General features: G+C 42.5%; 1 pseudogene; it reads left to right on the top strand.

Moving 5' to 3' along the window:
• Nucleotides 1-24,078: 24,078 nt before the first annotated feature.
• LOC138223521 (U2 spliceosomal RNA) lies at nucleotides 24,079-24,247 on the top strand (annotated as a pseudogene).
• The last annotated feature ends 1,220 nt before the right edge of the window (nucleotides 24,248-25,467 follow it).

Raw genomic sequence — 25,467 nt, 5'->3', positions numbered from 1 at the left:
CTGGATGTGGGTGTTTAAGAGTCAAGAAACACTTGTCCAGTCTTCCTCTTGCCCCTGGTTCTCATCTTCCTCACTGGCACAGCAGCCTATTAGGAAAACATTGCTACAGGACTCACACACAATTTTAATGAAACAATTAATTCGCATAAATTAAGGAATGTGAATACAAATGAGCTCTGACTGTTTCACAGTGTTAGAAACCATATTCGTTTAAGAAATTTCTGATTGTTGTTTACGATGTATAAAGTCAAAGTGTTGAGCTGCAGGAAAAACTAGCAGCTACAGTACAGTATTAATGTGGATCAGAGTAGTGTAGCCAACTTTGAGCACTAAAACAGATGTATAAAGTGTATCTATTAGGGAAAAACCTTTCTGGATGAGAATATTTTCTAGAGTTGTGAAAGGTTAGTTCTATTTAATGTTTACATTCCTATAATTAATTTTAACTTCTCCTCAATGTTAAAGACGCTTTAAATTGCTTGGTTTGAGTACAGCCTCAGCATATAGCTAATAGATGCCTCTATTTGCTCAGTTTCACTTCAAATGGATAATTTGGTGAAACATTTTATTCTTATTGGGGTCACAGGCCTTACAGCACTATGACACTATAGGACATCACAGTAGTTATTATCAGTAAATATCCTGGTCTCTAACAAAGTACAGTGTCTATGCTCAGACAATTATCTGCAATTCTTTTTAGCTAATTGCACCAGAACAAGTTCACAATCAGTCCTATGCTGATGACCATGTCAATTACATCCAATTATCTTCAAACTGAAGGAGATGCAGCACAGGATTAGCTTGGTGCTTATGAAGATAGAACAAATAGAACGGTTGTAGAGGAAAACAAAAGATTCCCAACAACACTGTGTGCCAGACAGGCTGAGATCCTGATGAAAGACCAAAGAGAAAAAAACATCCATCAATGGCACTGGAACAGTAAACAAGAGTAAAAAAATAAAAGAAATTCAGGTGATGTGCAGGTACATTGAATTGCTTGAAGAAATAGTCAGTGATGATAAAAGAAAAGATGCACAGAGGAGGGTTGATGGGATGAATAATGTGCGACAGTTAAAAAAACCTACAGAGACTCATTAGACTTCCTGTGTTAAATCATTACTAATCAAGGTTTTTGATTGTACAAACTGTTCATTAAAGTATTAAAATTATTTTGCAATCCAGAATGAACAGGTCTTTTTCAAAATCCACCAACAGAGGCTAAAATGAAACAAAAACATGGGTTTGACAAAAAGGGTTTGTAAAGGGTTTTAAGCTCTACTTCCAGCAAGAGATTAAAAGATAATTGTGACAGGCCATCAGCTGGTCCTCATCAGAGATCAGTGACCAATGTGAGACTGTGAGCAAGACTGAGACACTACAGGCCAGAAACACTGCCAGAGATTTTATCCCATTTCTTTTTTTAAGAATAAGCAAAGCTTCTGAGCTGCTTCCTCCATAATTAGAGCTTTAAATGGTCAATTTTTATCAAGTCAATAATTAAATATTAACTATAATGGACAGAGAATGTGTCAGTGATTAAAGTGAGCTAATTGTTTTAAAAAGTCCTCAAACGGTTCTAGAATAGTTTTATATTTTTACCAGCACAGCACACAGTGGCATTGAGACCAGTATGATCACTTTATCCAGTTTATAGGTCTCTATTCCTTTTCAGATCAGCACATTGTACGGCAGGGTTAGGTGTTGCCCTGCAGCAGACTGCACAGTTATTCACACAAAAGATGACTTATTAAAGTGTATCTGAATGTGTCTGACATCACAAGTCTCTCTGATTCTCAAAGTGTCAGCACGAACGGTTAACAAACTGAATTTAGTGGTTGCACCACTGTTTTTTTTTTTGTTACTTAAGGGTATGAGTAGTATATAGAAGTATGTTTCTGTATGGTGTGATTCTGCTTCCTGTATGCCGACTTATGCAATATTAAAAGTTATCTGCCAGGTGTTTGTCCAGTCTTGAATTCCACCTACATCTTCTTAATTTCCTTTGCTGCTTGTACCGAATATTTAATATTCATGAAGTCCCTCTGGAACCATGTCGCTCAGCTCTGTTGCTCTGGGGTTTGATTCCAGCCTGAGGCTCCTTCTGTCATGCAAGCTCATTATGTTCTCTAGTGCAGGTCAGATGTGCAATAAAACTGGAGACAAACTAGGGCAAACAAACAGATTTATTTTAAAATAACGCAACTTAACAACGCATACATTTACACATCATAAAAGTTACACTGCATACAAAAAAATCTCAGAGGCCTACATTGTGGTACGTTAGGTGTTAGTGAAACGATTACTTCATTTAGTCTTTTTCTCTACTGTGCATGTTTAAATCCCCTTGGAATATTAATATGGAATTTTACAACTAAAGGGAAATTTTTTGATGCTGAAAATAAAAACAGAAGTATAGCATAATATATACCTAAAGTAATGCAAATTTAAGCAACAAGTAATCGGGAAACAATCTAACTAAATATTGATATTAAAAAATATATTTCACACATGCTGTACTGTAGTGGCTTTAAAGCCATTTGGTCTCATATAGTCTCATACATAACATATACCTAATGTACATACAGTAGATAGTAGTGATGGCTAAATATAAAAACTAAGCACACACAGTATTCCACCACCTCCATAAACATTTTGTGCATCAAAGTCTTCACCTCTGTAACTTATGGTAGATATTTTGGAAATGTTTGTGCTTGTTCTAACTATACGCAGTCTATAAACTTAATAAAACTATACTTTTGTATCCTTTTCTAAGAATGCATACTAAAAACTGTTATTTTTGTAGAAAAATGTATAATTTCATGTCAAATGATAAGTAATATTAACATTGAACCACACAACTAAAGAATTTTGGCAGTTAAAAATATCAGCAACACTTTATAATAACTTTCATTAATGAGTCATTAACAAACATCATATAATGATTAACAGATCATTAGTTCATATACATTCACATAGTAATAAATGCCATTAAGTGATAATTCATATTTTAGGTCATGTGTTTTCAAATAATAAAATTTGTTGTTCATGATTTGTAGTCTGTTAAACTATTTCATGTTTCTGTCTGCTTTGTAACATTGAAAGAATGTACGCAGGTTTTTACACTTTACGTCTTTACATATAATTTATTCAAGAGTTGTAGAACTAGGTTACTTGGTGAAGCAGTGAGTTGGGGATGGGGGGAGGTGCAGTTTAGGGTGTACCAGGATGTACATTGATGGGGTCATTTTGCTGCAAGGGAAAGATGGATGGGGATTAGGTTGTAGGGTCTGCAGTTGGATGGTTGTATTTTTGTTCTGTTAATTGACTGTTTGGAATAAACTTTTTTTTTATCTTTTTTTTTCAGTTTAATATCCAAAATGTCCCCCATATGGGCAAGCACATATTAAACAGATTTTTGGAACAGGGAAATTGATCAGGAGCTTGCTATGCATAGACATGGTATTATGTTTTCATGAATGGTGCACTACCTTCTCTCAAGGTCCAGTGACAGACCACGCAAGCAAAGGGGACTGATGATCTTCCTTTTTCCTTCCTCTGTCCTTTGTCTGGTAGGGAGGTAAATATGTGTGACCTGAAAGCCAGTTTGTCATTTCCTTACCTGCTGCTCTGTTTCTGCCTGCAGGTCAGTAGATGCTGCAACTTGTGGGAGGAGCCTTAGCTAATGAAGTAGTCACCCCCTGGTGCTGCGGTTATTGTCAGGTCATTGACAGAAGATCAAGGCCCGCATGTCGGGCTGGAAGCTGGGCAACAGTGGGAGTGGAGTCCAGGCGGCTGCCTGTTGCAGGAATGCCACCAGCCAGCTGTGCCTTCTCTGGGATCCAGAGGTGGCAGCCAATGCCACGGTCTGGAAGAGGGACCCCCACATGTTTGTCTACAACAGTATCGGGCATCGCTTCTCGCTCTTTTGGCAAAGATCCCAAGTGCGTGGCCTGACAGCAGCTTGAGTTTCTAGACTTTTTTGTGGGGGAGAGGATTCCGGCCATACTGCTGAAAATGGAGAAGACTTCGGCCACCAAGAATGCAAAGCCAAGGTACATGGTATGTTTCGTGCTACGGAAAGAAGCTTTCGAAAAGGACTTTGAGAGGGATGCCTTTGAGGACATTATCTTCAAGTACCTGCACTTGCAACCGGAAGATGTTTATTGCCTCCAGAGCTTCCTGGGTAAGAACATTTTCGATCTTTCACTGTCATCTCCTGACCCGTGTGTGAAGGTGTGGTCCATACTGACTGCACGTAGACAAGAAGAGCCTTTTGTAAATTTTTTACTTGAGCCACTGTTTGCTCATGAGCTGAGGCCCTTATGGGTCCATGTGTTTAGCCCCTATGACATGTTCATGTTCAAAGATGACATTGTGAACTTCCTAAAAAGGTTTTTGGATGTGCAGGATACTGGGATAAAGATACTTGACAGGAAGAAAATATGGAACAGGAAGAGAATGTACATGGTTCGCTTCGGAGCTGACCCCAAAGCAGAGGACAGGCTTTTACACTACCCTGTGGGGTTAAAAGAGGCTACCTGTATTACCTGTATTACCCAGAGCAACATTTTGAATGTAGGCGTTATGGGCAGAGAGGTCATTATGCTTCAGACTGCAATGTCCAGGTGGCAGGAAATGCGATGAAGTAGGTCACAGTGCATTGACATGCAGATCAGAGCCCAAATACAATTTGTGTGGGGGCTCTGGGCATGTCTACAAGTTGCTGCTGTCACTGGCGGCATACCTACAGCAAGCACGTCCTCAGCTCGTCACGTGAAGGACCCTGCAGCTGTGCCAATCGAGAAGCCGGTGTTGGTGCCGGTGACACCATCGTGGAGGAGATGGAACCAGGAGAGAGTGACAGGTGCGTAACGAGACGAGCTGCAGGCAGACGATGGCAGAACTCACCTTTGAGGAAGATCACCACGGCCAAACAGAAGCTTCAGATCCAGCTGGTGCAGAGAGGGAAGACATGGGAGTCACGTATGACCCACTGGAGTGCTTGCGGGCGATGGTGGAAGAACCAAGTCATGACCCTGTGGAGAAAAGAGTGTAATTGGGCAGATAATATGGAAGACGAGGAGGACATGGACATCACCATCATCAAGAAGACTGGGAAAAGGAAGGCGACAGGTCACACGTCTTCTTTAGTGAAGAAACCAGGCAAAGGGCCCTTGGAATTTTTGGAGGAGATGGCTAAAGATTCGCTGGCCCAGACCGATGGCTCATCGTAGGTGTTTGAGAGTGAAGCAGGAACCCATGTCTCAAGACAGTACACATTTGATTTCATTAAAAGGTACCCTGTATCTGCAGGACTCAAGAGGCTCTCGGTCATGTCACTTTGCAGTTGATGTCTCCTAGAGGTTCCTAGATTCTTATTGTAAATAAAAGGAACAGCATACAGTGGGACTTTTTCAAAAACGGGGAACAAATTTCAACATCCGACTGCACCGAGCACACAAATATTGGTTCTAGGCTCCTGAATCACCTTTGGTCCCTGGATCATTGCTTTTAACCATTTACACAAGGTTTTTACTGTAAAGCACTTTCACAGCTCAACATAAATGGACCTTCTGGGGCACAGGCTTTAAAGGAGCTTTTTTAAAAAAAACAGACTTTGCCTTTCCTGTTATAAGCTATTCTTTTAGCATATGACAAGCATGCCCTTATTATGGCGATATCCTCCTAAACATTGGAGAAATAACTCTAGAAGTTCAATTAAAACAGAAATGCTTCAAATCACTTGGGATACAACAAAAAAGTGGTGTATTATAAAGTGTGTTAAAAATGTAGCTAGTTTGTTAGATTATAATAAAACCTCACCATTTAACACCAACAGGTGTTTTCTTGAAGTCTGCTAGCTTCAAAGTTTATGGTTTGGCTTTTGTGTATCATGATAGTGAACTGCATTGGAAATGTAGGAAAGTAAGCATTAATAAGCAGGAAAATTAAACCAAGAAACACCTAAAGTACTGGACTATATTGCAGATAAACTACCGATCTACGTTTTAAGCCTGTACAACCTGCAGAACTCCAGCTTTAATTGATTGGACTCAACAGCCTAAGTTTTAAGGTTATCCTTACAAGTGTTGAAAAGCATGGGCGTAATGTTGCAGCCTTCACTGTTGTTTTAGAAGTTGTTTTTTCCAGCTGTACATGAACATTTCTGTCTTGAGTCTTTCTTAACAATATGGTGTAAACAGTGTCTGGTTTCTACTGTGATTATTATTTCATTACTGAAGTAGCCTTTTGATATTTGCACAGTAATTTTTGTTGTTATGGCTGTTTTCATATTCGTAGTTTTCTTCTGTTAAAACTTAAAATCTCTCGCATTAATTTGGCTACAAATGCAAGAATTCAACCAGATATTCTTACTTGTAAAATGTATACTGTTGCATTGCAGTTAGTTAATGTAGTTAGTCCATAGTCAGCAATCTAAACTTTATTGTTAAGCTTTAATGATTGATGTTGTACCAGTAACCTTTAGAAATACTATAGTACTTCACAAATGCTTTGTGTGTTTGGAAATCTTTTGAGTAAAAGCCTTATAAAAATAGGTTTAGTTTTTACAGGACATCACAAAGAAATAGGATGGTTTAATTCTTATAATTGCTTAGTGATTGTATTTGGAAGATTATGGACTAAACAGACTTCAGGGATGCCAGTGGATCATTGTGCAATTTGGAATTATTCCAAAAATCAAGTAACCTCTTTGCTGTAGTATTTTTAGTATTATTTATTTAGTATTAATAAAGAATAGATTTATTAAAGTCGTGCGATGTGTAAGCAGGATATGTAAAATAATGTAAAATAAAGTTTTTTATTATTGTTATAGAGAAACATGATCAGATTTTCCCTGGTTCAGAAAAAAGACGATTAAAATCTGTAATCTTTCCACTTGTATGTCATCGGACATTAACGAGTACAACCCCCTCTCTGCCGGAGTGCTGGCTGTGACGAATTAAACCGGTTTCACAGGTATTTTCAAAGTAGGAAGAACAGTGTTAACTGGTAGCTAGGCTCCTCAATGAAATCGCTTTAACATGGTAATGCGTTGGTGTAACAGTCCGGGAGTGGCAGGCTTCCAATGTCAACTCGACTCAATTGGAAGACAATGAACGTATTTTAGCCCTAAATGAATTAATAGCAAACATGGTTTACATAAAATACATTTTTCCAAGAAAGTTTATAATAATACGATCTATAGTTGAAATCTGAGCCTAAATATAAAGGAAAAGCATTTTCAGAGAGCAATCACGCTGTGTTTATGTAGAAAAAGCGATTAGGTTTATGAGCAATCTAATTGTTACGATCCCTGCCTCCCGGCAACGGAGGAGGCAGAAGTAGGCGTAGCCCCTATCCATCAGTTCACCTATCAGTTTTCCTATTCACCACCACACCCCCGTCTCATCCTACTTAAACACCTGTCCTTCCCTACCTCGTTGCTCAGTATTGGTTTTTCCTTTCGAGCTTCCTGGTTGCGCTACTCCTACTTCTACCCTGTGTTTGTCTTTTGTTTGGCTTTCGGTTTACGGTTTTTCCTTTGGACTTTTTGGGCTTTTCTGATCTCGGCTTGGCTTGGTTACTTACGCTCTGTTTCGGATCACTGGCTACCCCTGGATTATCGGATTGCTCTACTGTCTACGACTTCGGATCACGCTTTGGCTTCGGTACTCGTTCCCTTTCGGATATCTGGCTTCCCCTGGACTCTCGGCTCGTTCCTTCGATTACGGCTTGCTTTTGGATTACGGCTTGGCTTTGTCAGCTCCTGCTAGTGGGTTCACTCACTGGTTTCGGTCCCTCATACCGAATCCTTAACACTAATTACCTATTCGCTTAAAACGCTATATAAAATAAAGTTTATTTAGAGATGAATAAGTGTCGCAGTTTAAATAATTTTCGTAGGAGGGCTTGGACAGATTCCAAGTGCAATTCATTGTTATTAAAAAGACTTAAATTCGATCATGTTGTGATATTTAGAAATATAAATTTGTTTGGTGCGAGTGAGGTTTTATTTAATCTCTGACCAAGGGAAATGTTTCATTTTTTCAAAGAAAAGTTTGTTAAAAAATAAAGTCATAGTTTCATAGGATTCAACCACAGACCGTGTGACATGGGAGTCAGGAACCTAACCCACAGCGCCACCGGCGCGGTCACATGCTGAGGACTGAAAAAGCACTACAGAAAAATTATCGACAATGTACAGATTTGATAAAGCTATAAAATAATGTAATTAGGCACAGAATAAGTTTATAGCACAGTACAATAATAAATGCTGACCATGACTTTAGAAGCATAAATTACCTTACACTCAATTTAAACACAAGCTGTCTTTAGCCCTCTAAGCTGGTTCATACAGAAATGTAGAGAACCAGGCTCAGAACACACAGCTTCATTAGCGAATACATATGCAGGACAACTGGAGAAGACGTTTTACAGTGGATGGATTTTTAGAAACATCCCATCAGTGACGTCACTGAAGTCAACTCCTACAGTAGGTAACTGTCGTGTGGATAGTTTCACAAGAATCAGACAAAGGTTTAAGCATCGCTTGTTCTAGATAAAACTGCAAAAAAAAAACAACAACCCATAATGTACTTCTTTGCGGTTCTGTTTGCCCAAATCATATATTCACAACGTGAAATTAGAAAATAATAATACGTAACCAAAATCCGCAATATGGAAACAGAACCTGTGTAATTGTTGACAGATGATGTACTCGTAACATTTTTACAAGACGAACTACAACATTTAAAAAATGACTTGTATGTACTTGATATCTCTAATCAATCCACTGCACTGCATTAAAACAAAACTAAAACTAAAACGCCCTGGGCATACCGTTTCGCGCTTCTTATCAGTTGCTCAAAAGTAATTTGACCATATGAAATGCATAATATAAACCTAGAAACATATACGTGAGCAGTATTTACGTAGTATCGGTGTCAAGACATAACTCTCAAATACTGTAAATCAAGTTAAAAATATCTCAAGACCGATTCTGGTCATAATGAAACCATGTTTCGTGTATGTTTTCTTTAAAGTACCGAGACCAGCCATATACTGTATGTTTATGTTCCAAAATTAATATAGTTTATGGCCTTCACACGCGTTGCAGTATGCTCATATTCTTTTTATGCTCAGGCACTAAGATTTCCCTTCAGTGGTAAAATTCCATATAAATATTCAATACTTAAACGGGCACAGTTAAGACATTGAATATACATATACATACTGTATACAGTACAGTTTGCATACGGTAATATGTTTATGTTCCTAAATCAATCTCTTTTATGAGCATGTGAAAGGCATGGTGAATCGATTCTCAAAAATTACTGTACTTTGCATGATTGGAAACAAATGCGTGATTGCGAAATGCTGTGGTGTTACTTTTACAAAGACGGTCAATGAAAAAAAGAATGTGGACCAGGGCAACACTTTGAGTTTACACTTACAGCTTGTCCAAGGTTATTCATTATTAATACTATTAGTAATATCTTCGTTAAAGACTTTGATGGCGACAGCTCAAACATGAGAGGTTGAGCTTTATTAGCTCCTCCTTGCGGAAATTCCGGATACTATTATTTTGCTAGCGGTATTTACCGGTAACTCGTGGTATTTACCGGTAACTCGCGGTAGACTGCGTACAGCGTACCGGAAAATAATACAGTATCGCCCACGCATTTTGAATGGCTGCATCTGTAGCTAGAGGATAAAGGTGAATTTAAGGAAATGTTTGAGAACGGGGTCCAAAGACATGCTAACATGGTGGTGAAGACTTTGGAATCTCCTGTGCAGTTCTTAGAACACTGTGCATGGAAGAATGGGAACATGCAGTACCCAACCCGGGCGTCAAGTTTTCACCGTGGAATGAAGGCGCTCATGGGGGTGACAGTGGGCTGTGAATGGGTGGGAGGATAGAAAGTCTGTTTTTACGGAGGAAAAGAGGGGTGGCTGTGTGTCAGGCTTATATGGAGCTGATGCCGTTCCTATGCCAGTACTCAGAGTCCTTGTTATAACCCTAATGCCAAAGATCCTAACATTAAATGTACGTGCGTTAAGGATCACGTTTAAGAGGACGGCGGTGTTCACTTACCTTAAAACGGTGTGCTTTGACATCTGTCTGCTGCAGGAGGTCCACTTAAAAGATGAGAGTGATGTTGTACAGTTTACACGGGAGTGGGATAGAGGAGACTCACGGTGGAATATTGGTGGAGTCCATTCCTCTGGCGTAGGAATCTTACTAGGTAATAACGATTGTATGGTAGAAAGATGTGAGAATGTAGTGCCTGGGAGAGTGTTTTTTTTCGATATTTGTTTTGGTGTTAGTAGCTTCCAGTGTGTGTGTATGCCCAGGCAATGGCACTTTACGGGCAGACTTCTTTAAAGACCCCGTCTGCCTGACTAACAAGTGGATTGTTATAGGAGGGGATTTTAACGTCGATCTCCAGGACAAGAAGGGCGAGTCAACTTAACCTCCATTTATCTCAGTTTGGCCTTTTTGACTGTGCCTTTCGGACAGCAAAGGGGAAAGCTGGGGCCACGTGGAGGAGCGCTCAGGGCACTGCAAAACGCCTTGACTATGTTTTTGCATCACAGGCAGCACTTGTTGAGAAGGCGGTGGTGCAGCCAGTTGGGTTTTCAGACCATGCCCAGGTGGAGATTCACTTTCCACATTTAAACAATCAGTTTGGACGTGGGGTGTGGAAACTGAACACGGAGACTCTGAAGGAAGCAGAGTATGTCAGTCTAATGAGATCTAAACTGTGTAAGTGGTGGAAGGAGAGAAAGCAGGGTATCTCCCTGATTGACTGGTGGGAGCAGTTGAAGAAGAAGATTAGGGGGGAGTCGAGAGCTTACTTCTTAGTAAGACTCAAGCGAGAATGGCAGAAGGGTAGGAAGCTGCAGGAAGAACTGAATAGTTCATATTCTCAGTGTAATAAGGGCACGGTGGTGAGTTTGGAGGCTATTTCAACGGCAAAAGCTAAACTACGAGGTTATTATGAACAAAAGGCAAAAATGTACCTGTTTAGAGCTCATGTGGAATACTTACAAGCAAATGAAACATGCTCCAGCTTCTTCTTCTGCCAAATACGGCAGAGGCAAATGCGGAAAGTGATGGCAGGCATCCAGACCCAATTGGGGAGGATAGTACCTGGTAGCAATTAGATGTTGGAAGCAGTGAGGAACTATTATAAGCTTCTCTTTTCCCAAAAGCCAGTAGATGAACTCATGGGGACAACGTTATAGATAACATCGTGGCACAGATACCCAAAAAGGCCCAGGAGCACCTGGAGGTGCCAATCAGCCTGAAAGAACTTGGTGATGCTTTACTAAGCATGAAGCTAGGTAAGGTTCCAGGTAGAGACGGGCTACACGCTGAATTCTACCGCACATTCTGGGATGTTGTAGGGCCCATTTTGATACAGGTGACGGAAGAAATCTTCTGTATAAAGATCATGAGCGACTCGATGAGGGAAGGCATCCTCACGCTGCTGTACAAGAAAGGGTCAGCAACGTACCTAAAGAACTGGAGGTCGTTGTAATTGCTCTGTGTGGATTGCAAGCTAATTGCCAAGGTGTTGGTGAACTGCCTGAAAGGAGTACTAGCTTATGTGATCGACCGTGACCAAACGTGCAGGGCAGAAAGTAAGTCAGGACAACTCTCAGAACAAAATGGCTCCAGTGGGCCAAGGACTATCTTTTCAGGCTGAGAGGTACACGAATGGAAGGAGAGGAACAATGCTCACCCCAGTTCTTTGGCTCCATGAGAGCGCAGCAGGAGACCACTGTAATAGTCTTCTGAAGACGGGAGGGAGATTAGTCGAGGATGAAGCAGGAATGTTGGACTGTGCTACTGAAAACTACACTGAACTGTTTGCAGGAATAAAGATGGATATTGGCATGCGCGACAGGTTGATGACTGGTGTGAGTGTGAAGTCAGATGGGGAGGAAGGAAGGGGAGGATGGCCCAATAACAACTGTAGAAATGAAGGAGGCACTGGAAGGGTTGCAGAAGGGCACAGTCCCTGGGGTGGATGGGTTACCAACCGAGTTTTATGTGATGTTTTGGGAAAGGTTGGAGCCACTGCTGTCAGAGGTATTTACTGAAATTTTGGAACAGGGTCTGATGGGGCCAACTATGAGAACTAGGATATTGGCTCTGATTTATAAAAGAAAGGGGACAAGACTAGCCTAGATAATTGGAGGCCGTTACAACTGTTATGTGTAGATTAAAGATACTGGGACGAAGACTGAAGAAGGTAATGGTGTTTCTAGTGCAGGGAAACCAGAGTTGCGGAGTTGCAGGTAGGAAAATAAGTTAGAATTTGCATCTGATCAGAGACACGCTGGAATCGGTTGAAAATAGAAAACTGCCATTAATGTTGGTGAACTTGGACCAAAACAAAGCCTTTGACAGGGTGAACCACGCTGTCCTATGGGAGACACTGAGAAGAATGGATGTAAGTGAGAAATTTGTCACTTGGTTACAAACATTCTATAGGAAGGTGGAAACTAGGGTGTGTGTTAATGGCAGGTTAGGCGGAGGAATACTGGTTAAATGTGGAGTGCGTCAAGGTTGTTCGCTATCCCCTTTGTTGTACATCGTGTATACCGAACCCATTTTAGAGCGAATCCGGAAAGACCCAGGCGTGCGTGGGGTTCTGGTCCCTGGAAGTGGAGGACATGAAGTCAAAGTAGGGGCTTATGTGGACGACATCACCCTGTTCCATAGTACAGAATGAAGTATGCAAAGGGCACTAAGCATAGAGAAGGGATTTGCAAAGGGCACGGGTTCTATGTCGAATAAAAGCAGAAGTACAATTCAATATTATAGGACATGGAGAGATAGAACGGAGGCGATATGTGGATTAACAGTTATGACAAACCCCAGTGAGGGTGCTAGGAGTACAGTTTCATAAGGAAAGTATGGTAAAATTAAACTGGGAGGAATGTCTGAGAAAGGTGAAAGAGAAATTGGGGAGATGGCAAACAAGATCGCTGTCCTTCATAGGGAAAGTTCTGGTACTAAAGAAAGATGTCATGCCATTGCTTTTCCACCTAGCAGTGGTGTATCCTATGCCAGCTCACCTCCAGAGAGACGTAGTCAAGACAGTCTTCACTTTTATGTGGGGGCGAAAATATGAGTATATTAAGCGAAGAGACATGTACCGACTGTTAGAGGATGGAGGAAAGGAAGTGCCATACATCCCTTTAAAACTGGACTGTATCTTTATTTCCAGTGTACAGTATGTACATAATTGCATGAGAACCCATCACATAACTGCAGCTCCTTTGAGCATCTTTGGTTTGCACCAGTAATGAGACATCTGGTGACATGGACAAACATAACTCCTAAAGCGGAACAATTGCCATGGCATTATAGGCAGTACACTGGCTAAAATCTCATCAGGCAGTGAAGGAAGGGCTGACTACACTGAGGCAGAGGCAGATGTACAAGCTAGTAAGGAGGGAGAGCAGCAATGCTGTCCCTGGAGTAACAAAGGAGGTGTGGCTTCAAATTCAACCGGCAAAGTTAGATAATCTACTGAAAGATCTGAACTGGCTTTGTGTGTGGGGGAGACTGGCTGTTAGAGCAGGAGGCTGGCACCCCCCGTGGCTGTGGTCTTTGTTGGGCCGTTGACAGAAGATCAAAGAGCAGGGACCCCACCCGGGACTGGCATGCAGGCAGGCAGGCAGGCGAGCAGGAGAGAGGGGGAGCGGAGTCCAGGTGGCAGTCCTCTGGCTGCAGGGAGGCCGGCAGCTGCGCAAGTTCCCGGCTCCAGGGCAGTCAGCCTGTCACAAAAGGCCAACTCGGTCGATGCCTTTAGGGGCATTGCTTCTCGGCCTTTTGGCCAAGATCAGATGCGACCGGAGCCTGGAGGAAGTACGTGTTTTTTAAGATTTTCTTGTGTTGGATTTGCTTCTTCTGCTTGGATTATTCTTTTCTTCTTTTTGGGTTTGGACACTTCCAAGGACTCCCGGAGAAGGACGGGCGCTTGTTCAGAGTGCCAGGTGAGTTTCTTGCTATCTTTAGGGTTTTCTTTTTTTTGTTTTTGCTGGACATGGAAGCCGGCCTCAGGCCTGGACTGAAGAACACTCTCCAGTTTAGATGGCTGGGAGATGTTGGTTTGATGTTGGGGAGGGAGGACTTCTCCCAGCATGTATTGAAGCAAGTTCTGGATCTGAAGGAGGTGTTTTGTGTGCAAAGTGATGCATCTTTACGGCTTTTTCTGGCCTCTTGTGCCAGAAACGGATATATATGCCTTCTTGCATCGGTACGTAGACATCCTGAGTGAGGCACAGAGGGTGCAAGACGGTCTGGGAATCTGGACTGGCCATTGGCAGTACAAATTCCGGATGGATGACATGTCGAGGGGTGGTTTTAGACATCCACCGGCAAACTTTTAGGGATCCAATCAGGTGTTTCTATTTTATGCAGGACAGCCGAGATTGTTCCGAAGATGTGGTGGCCATTTGGCAGCAGAATGTAATAAGATGATTTGCCGGAGATGCAGGGGGGAGGAGCACGAGATAAAGGACTGTGTGATAAGGGCCAAGGTGTTCCTTATGTAATGAAGCTGGGCACCTGTTTAAGGACTGTTAGGACCGACAACCAGAACAGGTAATAGTTCTTCATAATAGGTATTTGGAGCAATTCCCAGTTGATGAAGAGGCAGAAGAAGAGGAGGAGGACAGAAGACAGGATGCTGGGGGTGCGGGAAAGTCAGTGGAAAGGAGGGGTTAAGGGAGGAGGAGGGGGAAGGGAGTGGGAGTCAGTGAGAGGCTGAAATGAGTGAAGATGGCAGTATAGTAGAAGAGGAAGGAGGGGAGGGAGATGGTTTTGAACTGGTGATAGGAAAAAAAAAATGGAAGTGGAAGTTGAAGGAGAAAGCTGGAGGGGAGTCGCTCTCGCCTCCCAGGTTAATATCCAAGGTAGTAGAAGGTGAGGGGGTGTGTAAGAGAAGGCGCTAACTTGGAATCCCCAGCCCCAGGGAGTGGGAATTGGGGGGATATAGGAGAGTAAGGGGGGTGGAACGGAGGTCAGCAAAAGCCTCGCCTGGTCTCCTAGCTCCCCGAGTAGCACAAGTAGTTACGAACGCCCACCACAGGATGCGGCCAACATATAAGAGTTCTTGAGCAATGCTGGTATAGGTAACTACTGATGCCATCATGTTTTTTTTCTGTATTTTCTGCTAACATGAGAGGGTTGCAAGATAGGCTGAAGAGGACAGGGTTTTTTTTTTTGTTTCTGAAGTCTGTGTGCTTTTTGGTTGTTTTTCTGCAGGAGGTACATTTGAGAGATAGGAAGGATAGAGTGTGGGTGGTGTTCATTCGTATTTTTTATACGAACCGTATTGTGTTAGTGGGAGGGGATTTTAATGTGTGTCTTGATAAGGGGCGGGAGGGAGACTTTATAGGGCAATTATGGGGGAAGGTAGTGAGGGACTTCTGCATGAAAGATGCATATAGATGTCTCTTCCCTGACCAGCAGGGATATACCTGGAGGAATTCCCGTGGGGTCAGGAGTCGATTGGATTACTGGTTTGTGCCTCAGGGGATGCAAGTGGTGGATGTAAGTCTGAATCCATCTTGGTTTTCTGATCATGATGGGTTGCTGTGTGAGTTGGAGTTTGGGGTGCTGAGTTTTGGGAGGGATGTGTGGAGGATGGATGTGAGTTTTTGCAGAATGAGAAGTTTAGGGCACAGTTTCCGGCATGGTTTACAGAGTGGTTAGGGCTGCAGGGGTGTTTTTCGTCTTTGGTGGACTGGGGGGCGTGGCTATGCGCTAAGAGGAGAAGGACGTGTATCTGTCGAGCTCCTTGCCGAATTCAGCAAAATAGGCATAAAAATACAGTCTTTTAACACAAAATACCAACATAACACTCTTACAGTGTAATAATGTCACCTGTCGACTATTTCGGACAAACCCCTCTCACCCAAAACCAAACAAAAGCGTCAAGAAAGAAGGCGAGCAAGATGGCAAATTCACTGGGGGAGACGGTACAGTTGAGACAAACCTAATCATAGAAAAAGTAACATCAAACATCGCCGAAATATTAGATTCAAAACTCGCAACGATTCGAGAACCTGTTGCTGCTATAGCCACTAAAATGGACATAGTGATTAAAAGAATAGATGAAGTGGAACAGCGAGTTTCGGACCTGGAAGAAGGCAGTGTAACTGCGGGCAACAGGATACGGGTGCTTGAGACAGACCTGCGCAAGACATTGGATCGTCTTGAAGACTTCGAAAATAGAAGCCGGCGGAAAAACGTGAGAATCCTCGGCCTAAGAGAAAGCATCGAAGGAAGCAGCCCAGTTGGGTTTTTTGAGAAATGGATCCCTGAAACCCTTGGCATGGAAATGAAGGGGGACAAAATCAAGCTGGAAAGTTGCCATCGCATGGGACTCCGGCGCAAGTCGGGGGAGGGCAGAACACCTGCACCTCGGGCCGTGCTGGTGAGGCTGCACAACTACCTGGATAAGCAGAAGGTAAGGGAAGCGGCCAGGGCCAAGAAAGAAATCATTGTGGAGGGGAAAAGAATCTCCTTCTTTCAAGACTTCTCGGTCGAAGTGCAGAAAAAGAGGGCGGAAACAGCCAAAGCGAGAAGGAGGCTGCGTGATGCTGGACTGAGGTATTTGTTCCTGTATCCAGCGATCATTAAAGTGTTTGATGCCTTGGGGGGATCCACTACTCTTTCCAGCTTAAAAGAAGCAGAGAACTTCCTTAAAAATATTCAACAGCAATTCTCCACGTCTGAATAGAATGTGAGAGGTCCGCTGCTAAACGAGCAGCCTTGGCTTCTGTTTGTAGAACTGATCGAGCAGAGAACTGAGCGGTTATGCCTGCGCTTAGAACCTTTTCTGACATTTTAAATGTTCTCTATTTTTAAGCTTCTGTTATTAATGTTAATGTTGAGATATAGATGATACCGTTTTGTATAGAAATTGAAGTGATGAATTATTTTGGCGAGGAGTAGACAGTTTTTGTTTTAGTATAATAGTTGAACCCCCTATAACTGAGCGTACTTCATTGCCGACTGCCGCAGCTGCGTGACTAGCGGCAACCTTTAGTTTCACTTCTCTGTTAACTATGCAGAGAAGCTAAACAATTTTGTTCGACCTTTTCTTAGTTTAGTTGCAGACTGAGTCTAGTAATCTTGTTCTAAGACTGTTCTTTCTGTCTTTATTACCATTAATCAATGTTCAGAAGATTAACAAACTTCCTTTGTTTCTTTTTTAAATACCTGACAAGTGCTGTTACCTCATGTACTGTGTGTGGTCACAAACTGAATTTTTGTTTTCTCTCTCCAAGACATTGTTTAATTTTTTCTTCTTCTCTTTTCTCATTAAAATATATGGAACGGGTACGTGCAGCTGCTCTATTTGCTATTCACTGTTATGTTGCATTATACTACAATTCAGCCACTGCATTACCGTATTACAACTAAAAAACCCACCATGAATAATGTTGAGATACGCAGTTGGAATGTAAAAGGGGTGAATAGCGTAGTGAAAAGGAAAAAGATTCTGAGCGTCCTGAAACGAGATAAGATTAAAATAGTATTTTTACAGGAAACTCACTTGAATGATCTGGAACATAAAAAACTTAAAAGGGAATGGGTAGGTCAAGTTTATTACTCATCATTCTCCAACAAAAAATGTGGCGTGGTTATTCTCATTCATAAGAATCTTCCATTTACAGTCAACTCAACTTGAATAATGAATAATAATGAAGGTAGAGTGGTAATAGTTAAAGGATTACTATATGGGGAAGAGTGGTGATAGGATGTATATACAGTATGCCCCTAATGAACAAAACGAACAATTCTTTATTGATGTGTTTGGACAACTCACTATTATGGATTGTAACAATATTATCCTTGCAGGAGACTTTAATTTTTCTTTCTGTCCTAGGTTAGATACAGTAAGATGCCATTTGCTAATGTACCATCATCTAAACTCTCCAAAATAGTGACAAATTTATGCAGCGAAATAGATGTTATTGATATATGGAGATTCTTCACATTTTACTCTTCACCACATCAAACAGCTTCTCGTATTGACCACATCCTCCTATCCAGCCATATGGCCCATCTAGTAACAGATATAGGTATTGATCCAATTACTATATCAGATCATGCTGCTGTGACAATGAGTATGTCCTCTCCACGACCAGTGGAGCGCTCTCTTGTATGGGGACTAAATCTATTTAATCTGCTGGATGATGAATTCAGAAAGTTCCTTAATGAACAAACAAAGCTATATTTACAGTGCAATGACATTGAAGAAACCAATCCTAGGGCAGTATGGGAGGCTTATAAAGCTTACATGAGATGATAATTATGATAATTTCTTATACCAGTAAAAAGAAAAAGGAACGAATCTCTTTGCAATTAACACTTGAGAAAAAAAAATCAAAATTGGAAGAGTTTTACACTGCTAAATCTGAGAAAATTCTAATTGAAATTGAAGAATGAAGAAGCTTGGTCAAAACTTAATAACCTAGTGACAAAAAAAGCTGAAAAAGATGTTCTATATGCAAGATAGCGTCTATTTGACCCAGACCAGACAGGGTTTATTAAAGGAAGAAACTCATTTAATAATACCAGGAGATTATTTAACATAATGCACCATCTTGACCAGCTACAGGTTTCAAGCCTCCTTGTGTCGATGGATGCGGAGAAAGCCTTTGATAGAGTGGAGTGGGAATATATGTTTGATGTTAGGTGGATATTTAATCTAGGTGAAGACTTGCTATTCGCTATAGCAATTGAGCCAATGGCTATATATATAAGATGTAATCCAAACATCAAGGGGGTCCAACTGGGGGGAAGACATCACAAAATTATGCTGTATGCTGATGATGTAATAATGACAGAACGGACCCTGTTCACTCCCTACCTGAAATTATTACTGGTATAAAAATGTTCTCATCCGTATCAGCCTTTAAGGTCAATTTCAGTAAATCTGAGATTATGCCTTTAGGGAACATGGGAAAAGGAGAACCCGCCTATATTAAACCATTTCACTGGAATCCTAAGGGTATCACATACCTTGGGATTCAGGTGACCCCCAAAATCTCACATCTGTATTCTGTAAATATAAGACTTCTCCTTAAGTACAGCATGAACCAGTGGACAAATTTACCAATATCTTTCCTGGGCAGAATTAACCTGGTAAAAATGATAATATTACCTAAACCTCTCTATCCTCTATCTATGGTATTCACTCCCATGACTAAAGCTGACATAAAGGATATGAATAAAGCAATATCAACATTTGTGTGGACAGGAAAAAAAACAAAAATCAAATATAAGACTTTGCAGTTACCCAGGGATTACGGTGGATGTGCATTGCCAAATCTGAAATACTATACCTGGGCAATACAAGCAAGAATCCTCCAGCAGTGGATTCATGCACCCCCAGACTCCACCTGGGTAGATATGGAGGCTGAACACGGTAAACCAGCCTCTCTTGTAAACCTCTTAGGCAGGAAAATGACTAATGTACCTCCACTAGCTAAAAAGAACCCTTTAATAATAAATGTACTGAGAACATGGAGCAAGATAACTAAATTCTTTAGTTATTATCCCTCTCTTTATATGCTATCTTCACTTGTGGGTAACCCGGACCTACCTCCTGAAAAGAGGCTCTCACTTTACTAATTGGCAAGCAGCAGGTATACATAGAATTTTTGACTTATTTGAAGGGGGGGGGATTTAAATCATTTGAGTGTCTTCAAGCACAATATAATATACCAACAAGAGACTTATTTAAATATCTTCAGATCAGGCATTATGTGAGTACCAAGAATGGTGGTCTTGACTTATTCAGCAGCTCGCACACACTAGAAAAAATCTTTCTAAAGAACGGGAACTCAATGAAATTTCTATCCACATTTTACACTTTCTTGTCTAGGCATGAGGTAGACTTCCAAAAATCTTTACAGACAATCTGGAGCCAGGACCTGAGGTGCTGTATAGATGATAACACTTGTAAAACTATTCTTTCATTGCCTTTAACAATCTCCGTCTGTAACCGGTATAAAGAAATGCAGTACAGGTTGTTACATAGAGGATATATATCTCCAGAGAGCTATAGCAAATTTAGCACAGGCACATCACCTAACTGCCCTAAATGTAAAACCCAGGTTGGAACACTGTTTTACTGTCAATGGGAATGTACATATGTCCAGAGGTTCTGGTGGGAGATATGTAAAAAAATAGCTTTATACAGTTAGATCCTCATCCTCTCACGTGCATTTTGGGAGCCTTGCCTGTTCAGCTGCTGAACCATAGAGAAGTAGTCCAGCCTGCCCTGATGCTGGCAAGAAAGGCAATCATGACCAGGTGGGTGGGTGACGAGCCTCACTCTCTAGCTCTCTGGGAATTACTTGATCTCTCTGAGACTGAGACTTGATCTCTTTGGAAAAGTTAAGATTCAGGTTCTGGACCGTTTTAAAGATTTGTGGGATAAGCCTTTGAGAGCTTTAGATTTAAAAGAGGAGCTCAGTATATATTCCTAAGCCATTATATATAACTATGCTATAACCTTTATGCCTTTAAATGGTAAACTCTGATATAGCTCTGACTGTACCGGTTTTTGTTTTAAAAAAAAAATGGATATAAAATAGGTGGCGGAGGTCATGAGAAGGGTTGAGATTTTGTATGCCAAGGAGAGCGCAGGGCTGGTCATGGATCATGACCTGCTAGCAGTTCTGAAGGCTCGCCTGAGATCTCTCTTCGAAGGAAGAGCTCGACGGTTCCTGGTACGAAGGTGCCAAGAGTTTATTGAGCAAAATGAGAAGTGCTGCACCATTTTCTTACAGCGGGTAAGGGTGAGACAGAGGGGGACAGTGATCTGGGCACTGCGTACCAGAAACGGCATTGTTGTGAAGAAGAGTGCAGAGATGGTGAGGTGTGCAACAGATTTTTATCCCGATTTGTTAGAGGAAAAGAAGGTTGATGAAGGGATGGGGGATTTTTTCCTGAGTTTCTAGGATAAACGACTGACCAGAAGCGGGACGGAGGATCTGGAGCATCCTTTCACACTGGAGGAATTGGAAGATGCTGTTAAATTCTTCAAGGATGGGAAAGTCCTGGGGTGGATGGGCTCCCTAAGGAGTTCTATGCCACCATCTGAGATCTGTTGGGGCCAGTACTCCTTGCTGTCCTGAATGAAATATATAGGGACGGCAGGTTGAGCAGAACAATGAGGGAAGGCCTGATAGTGTTATTATTTAAGAAAGGGAATGCAACAGATCTAAGAAACTGGAGGCCAGTCACCTTGTTGACCACAGATTACAAGTTAATTGGAGAGGTTCTGGTGAGAACGGATAAGGACTGTGATGCCAGATTTGGTACACCTGGACCAAACTTGTGGAGTCCCAGGGAGGTCAGTATTAGGGAATTTGGCACTGATTAGGGATGTGGTGGCATAGGTAGAGGCCCAGAGAGTGCCTCTGTTGCTGGTCAATGTGAACCAAGAGAAGGCATTTGACAGGGTTAATCACGGATTTTGGCACATTTAGGTTTTGGGGAGTTTTTTTTTTAATTGGTTAGGGATTCTGTATGCAGCAGTAGGTAGTAGGCTGGTGGTGAACGGCCTCAGGGAGAATGGTTCTTGCAGTCTTCTGGGGTGAGGCAGGGGTGCCCTTTATCCCCACTGTTTGTATATGTATTGTATCTGGAACCCCTGGCATGCTACTTGAGGGCGGATCCAGCGGTGCACGGGCTGTGTTTGCCAGGGAGTGGAGGGGAGGTGGTCAAAATTTCACAATATGCGGATGATGCCACCTTGTTCTTGACATCTGAGGGTGGTGTGAGGTAGGCTTTATACAGGTTTGAGCAGTTTGCAGGGGCTTCAGGGTCCAAACTCAATGTGCAGAAGTCTGTGGCGATGGAGTGTGGCGGGTGGCACACAGTGTGGACAGTGCCTGGGGGATGGGGTGAAGATTTTAGGGGTTGTTTTCCGGAGAGAAGGGAATGAGCTGCATAATTGGAATTTGATTTTTGCGCAAGTAAGAGTCAAGTTTGGGTTGTGGAAAACACGGTGATTATCCTTTGTCGGGAAGGTGGTTGTGTTGAAGGCTGATGTACTGCCGGCCTTGGTGTATCTTGGTGTATCCACTGCCGAAGACATTCAGGAGACTGCTGACCCGGATGGTTTTTGAGTTTATGTAGGGAGGGAAGTATGAATACATTAAGAGGGATATTATGTACATGGATGTAAGTGAGGGAGGGAGGGGGTTCCAAATTTACTCCTGAACTAGATTGTAGTTTCTTTTCAGGGCTGTGTAAAGTCCTTGGTGGTGGGGTTGAGGGGCGGTTTAAGAGTTTTGTGTGTTTGTGGTTTGAGGCATGTATGAGGTCTGTTGTTCCATGTACAGTGGGTTTTTGGGTTGGTTGTTTGCAAGTCTAATAAAACAGGTGGTGTGGGATTCAAGAGAAGAGCTAGCCAAGCTGAATGTTGTGCGGTCTGTGAAACGGGTGGTGGAGAAGGTTAAGGGGATAGTGCGAGGGAGGGTTCTAAGGGATGTTTGGAGGTGGGGTTACTTTGCCGCAAAGGAAAAATGGAAGAATCTTTTGATTTGGGATTTCATTTATTGGTTGTTGAATTGTGAAAATGTTATTTGCCCTTGAGACTGTATGGTGAGGCGTGACCGACGTGATGATTTTGCTGTGTTTTGAATAAAACTTTCGTAAAAAAACCAAAATATGTTCTTATCTTCTTCGGGCCCTGGAAGGACAGGATGACGGCACCGGAGGGTCTCGAGCTCTGCTCAGAGCTCCTCAAAATACTGGGCGTTTCCTTTTAGAACCAGAACAATGAGACCAGCAACTGGACCGAGAGGATCGCCAGGGTGAATGCAAAGCTGGGTCTGTGGAAAACGCGGTCGCTGTCCTACACAGGGAAAGTGATGGTGTTGAAAGCAGACATCCTGCCGGCTTTGGTTTACCTGGCGGTGGTGTACCAGCTGCCGGCCAGACTCAGACGAGCGCTGCAAGGGATGATCTTCGGCTTCGTCTGGGGTGGCAAGTACGAGTATATCACGAGGAACCGGATGTGCCAGCTAGTCGAGGAAGGGGGTAGAGATGTCCCACATTTCCCCCTGAAACTCAACTGCATCTTTTTCTGCAACCTCTGTCGGGCACTGCAAGAGCCCATCGGCCACAAGTACCAGTACTTTGTCTGGCTGTAGCTCTCCATCCCGATGAGGCACTTGGTCCAGTGGTCAAACACTGGGCCCAAGACAGAGAGGCAACCAGAATTCTACACCCACGCTGTCAAGTGGAGCAGGAGGTACGAGGCCAGGAGACAGCCAGAGCTCTGCACCAACCACAGAGCCCTGTACAAAGAGGTGAGGGGGCATCTGGTCGCAGATGAAAGGCTGCAGATTCCCACACAAGTCTGGGAAAGGATGCAGCCAAAAGAACTGGACAACCAACTGAAGGACCTCAACTGGATGGCCGTACACAAGAGACTGGCAACCAGACAAGTCCTCTACCGACACTCGATCACCAGGAAGCCGCATTTCCCCCGGGACACGTGTTTTGTCGAGGAGACTCAAGAGCACGCGTTCTGGAGCTGACCCTTCGCCAAAGCGGTGTGGGGCAGAATGGACAACATTATGCAACTCCTGGGAACGGGTGCGGTGCTTAGTTACCAGTACATTCTGCTGGGGCTGGCACCTACCGGATTGGACAAGGGGACACAGTTCCTACTCTGGCTACTACTGTCCCTTACAAAAAAAGGCCTGTGGGATGCAAGGAACACTCTCATCTGGCACAACAGAGTGGGGAGCAAGGGAGCTGGAGGAGAGGATCCTGGCGAACCTCAGAAGGAGGATGAAGTCCTGGAAAGGACATTGGGCCCTGAACAGGGACTAACGGACACAAGCAAGTGATAGGGCTTGGAGGGACTCTTTAATTGCACAAATCCGTCCCCGTCATAGATTTGCATAGATTGATAACGGACAATCACCGCTGTTCGAAAAGTTTTTTTACTGCATGCTATGTTTATTATTTGTGAGAATGTTTCCTTTTTTTTAGTTGAAGTATGGAAATAAGGTATATTTTGTAAAAAAAGAATGCTCTTTCAGTTTAATATCTTGATACGTCCCCCATCGGAGGACTACATATTAAACCGTTTTTGGAACAGGGAGCTGGATCAGGAGCTTGCTCCATCCTCTCCACACATCGGCCCGGTATTGCAGCACCTCCGGGAACGGTGCACCACCTTCTCTCAGCAGTGAAAAGACAGACATAACCAGCAAGCAAGCGAGGTGGACTGGAGCTCCTTCTTCTCGAGTCTCATCTCTTGTCCATCTGTGTCTCTCTCTCCCTCCCTCTGTGCACTTTCTCACTCTCAACTTTCTTGGCAAGCAGGCAGGCCCCCTTTTCAGCTCCCATGATCAAACTTGTGGAGTAAAAGAGTATACGCTACTTTGGAATTTACACCTGATCAGAGATACTATAAGTTGGGTCAAAGATAGGCACTTACCACTAATTTTAATAATTTAGACCAGGAGAAAGCTTTTGATCGTGTCAATCACAGTTTTTTATGGCAAGTTTTAGAAAGATTTGGTTTCGGGGGAAAATGTATTGGTTGGCTGTGGCAATTGTATATCAATGATGGAACTCGAGTCAACATCGATGGGTTTTTAGGAGAGACGGTTGCCATCAAGAAGGGAGTAAGGCAAGAGTGCCCTCTGTCATCTTTACTATACGTAATCTGCCTAGAACCAATGTTAAAAATAATAAGGTAACAGGTATAATGATTCCTGGCAGTAGGGGCCAGTAAGCTTAACTTGCAGCTTACACAGACGACAGTCTTGCTATTAGACTCAGACAGGGGAGTCATGAGGACACTTCAGATCAATGGACATTTCGGAGAAGCATCGGGTTCGAGGCTCAACATCGGAAAAAGCAAAATAAAATATTTTGGCACATGGAGAAACAGGAAAGAGACACCGGGTGGATTAAAGTTAGTATCTGGACCTATTAAAGCTTTGGGGGTAAGTTTTGAAATGCATGGGTCAGCACGGTTAAATTGGACAGTAAAACTAAGATTTCTGAAAATAAAACTGGGTTGCTGGAAAAGTATACAACTGTCATATACAGGAAAGATAGCAGTAGTTAAAACAGACATCTTGTCCACTCATCTTTTTAGCGTACATTTTCCCTCTGCCTCTGTTATTCAGGAAAGAGGTTGTAAGAATAGTTTTTCATTTTATCTGGAACAACAAATATGAATACATACAAAGGGCCGACAGGACAATAGAAGACGGAGGGAGGACAGTTCCCAACATCCCCCTGAAACTGGACATAATTTTCGTTTCTGTTTTGTGTAATATTGTATCGAATCTAGACCCAAAAGCGGAAGCACTGCCGTGGCATTACGAACATGCTAGGAAATGGTTTAAACAACATCCAGAAGGGAAAGATGAGTCAGTCTACAT

This window comes from Lepisosteus oculatus, chromosome 16 (genome assembly GCF_040954835.1).
Source record: "Lepisosteus oculatus isolate fLepOcu1 chromosome 16, fLepOcu1.hap2, whole genome shotgun sequence".
In the NCBI taxonomy this organism is placed as follows: domain Eukaryota; kingdom Metazoa; phylum Chordata; class Actinopteri; order Semionotiformes; family Lepisosteidae; genus Lepisosteus; species Lepisosteus oculatus.
This window is presented reverse-complemented; position numbering and strand designations above follow the sequence as displayed.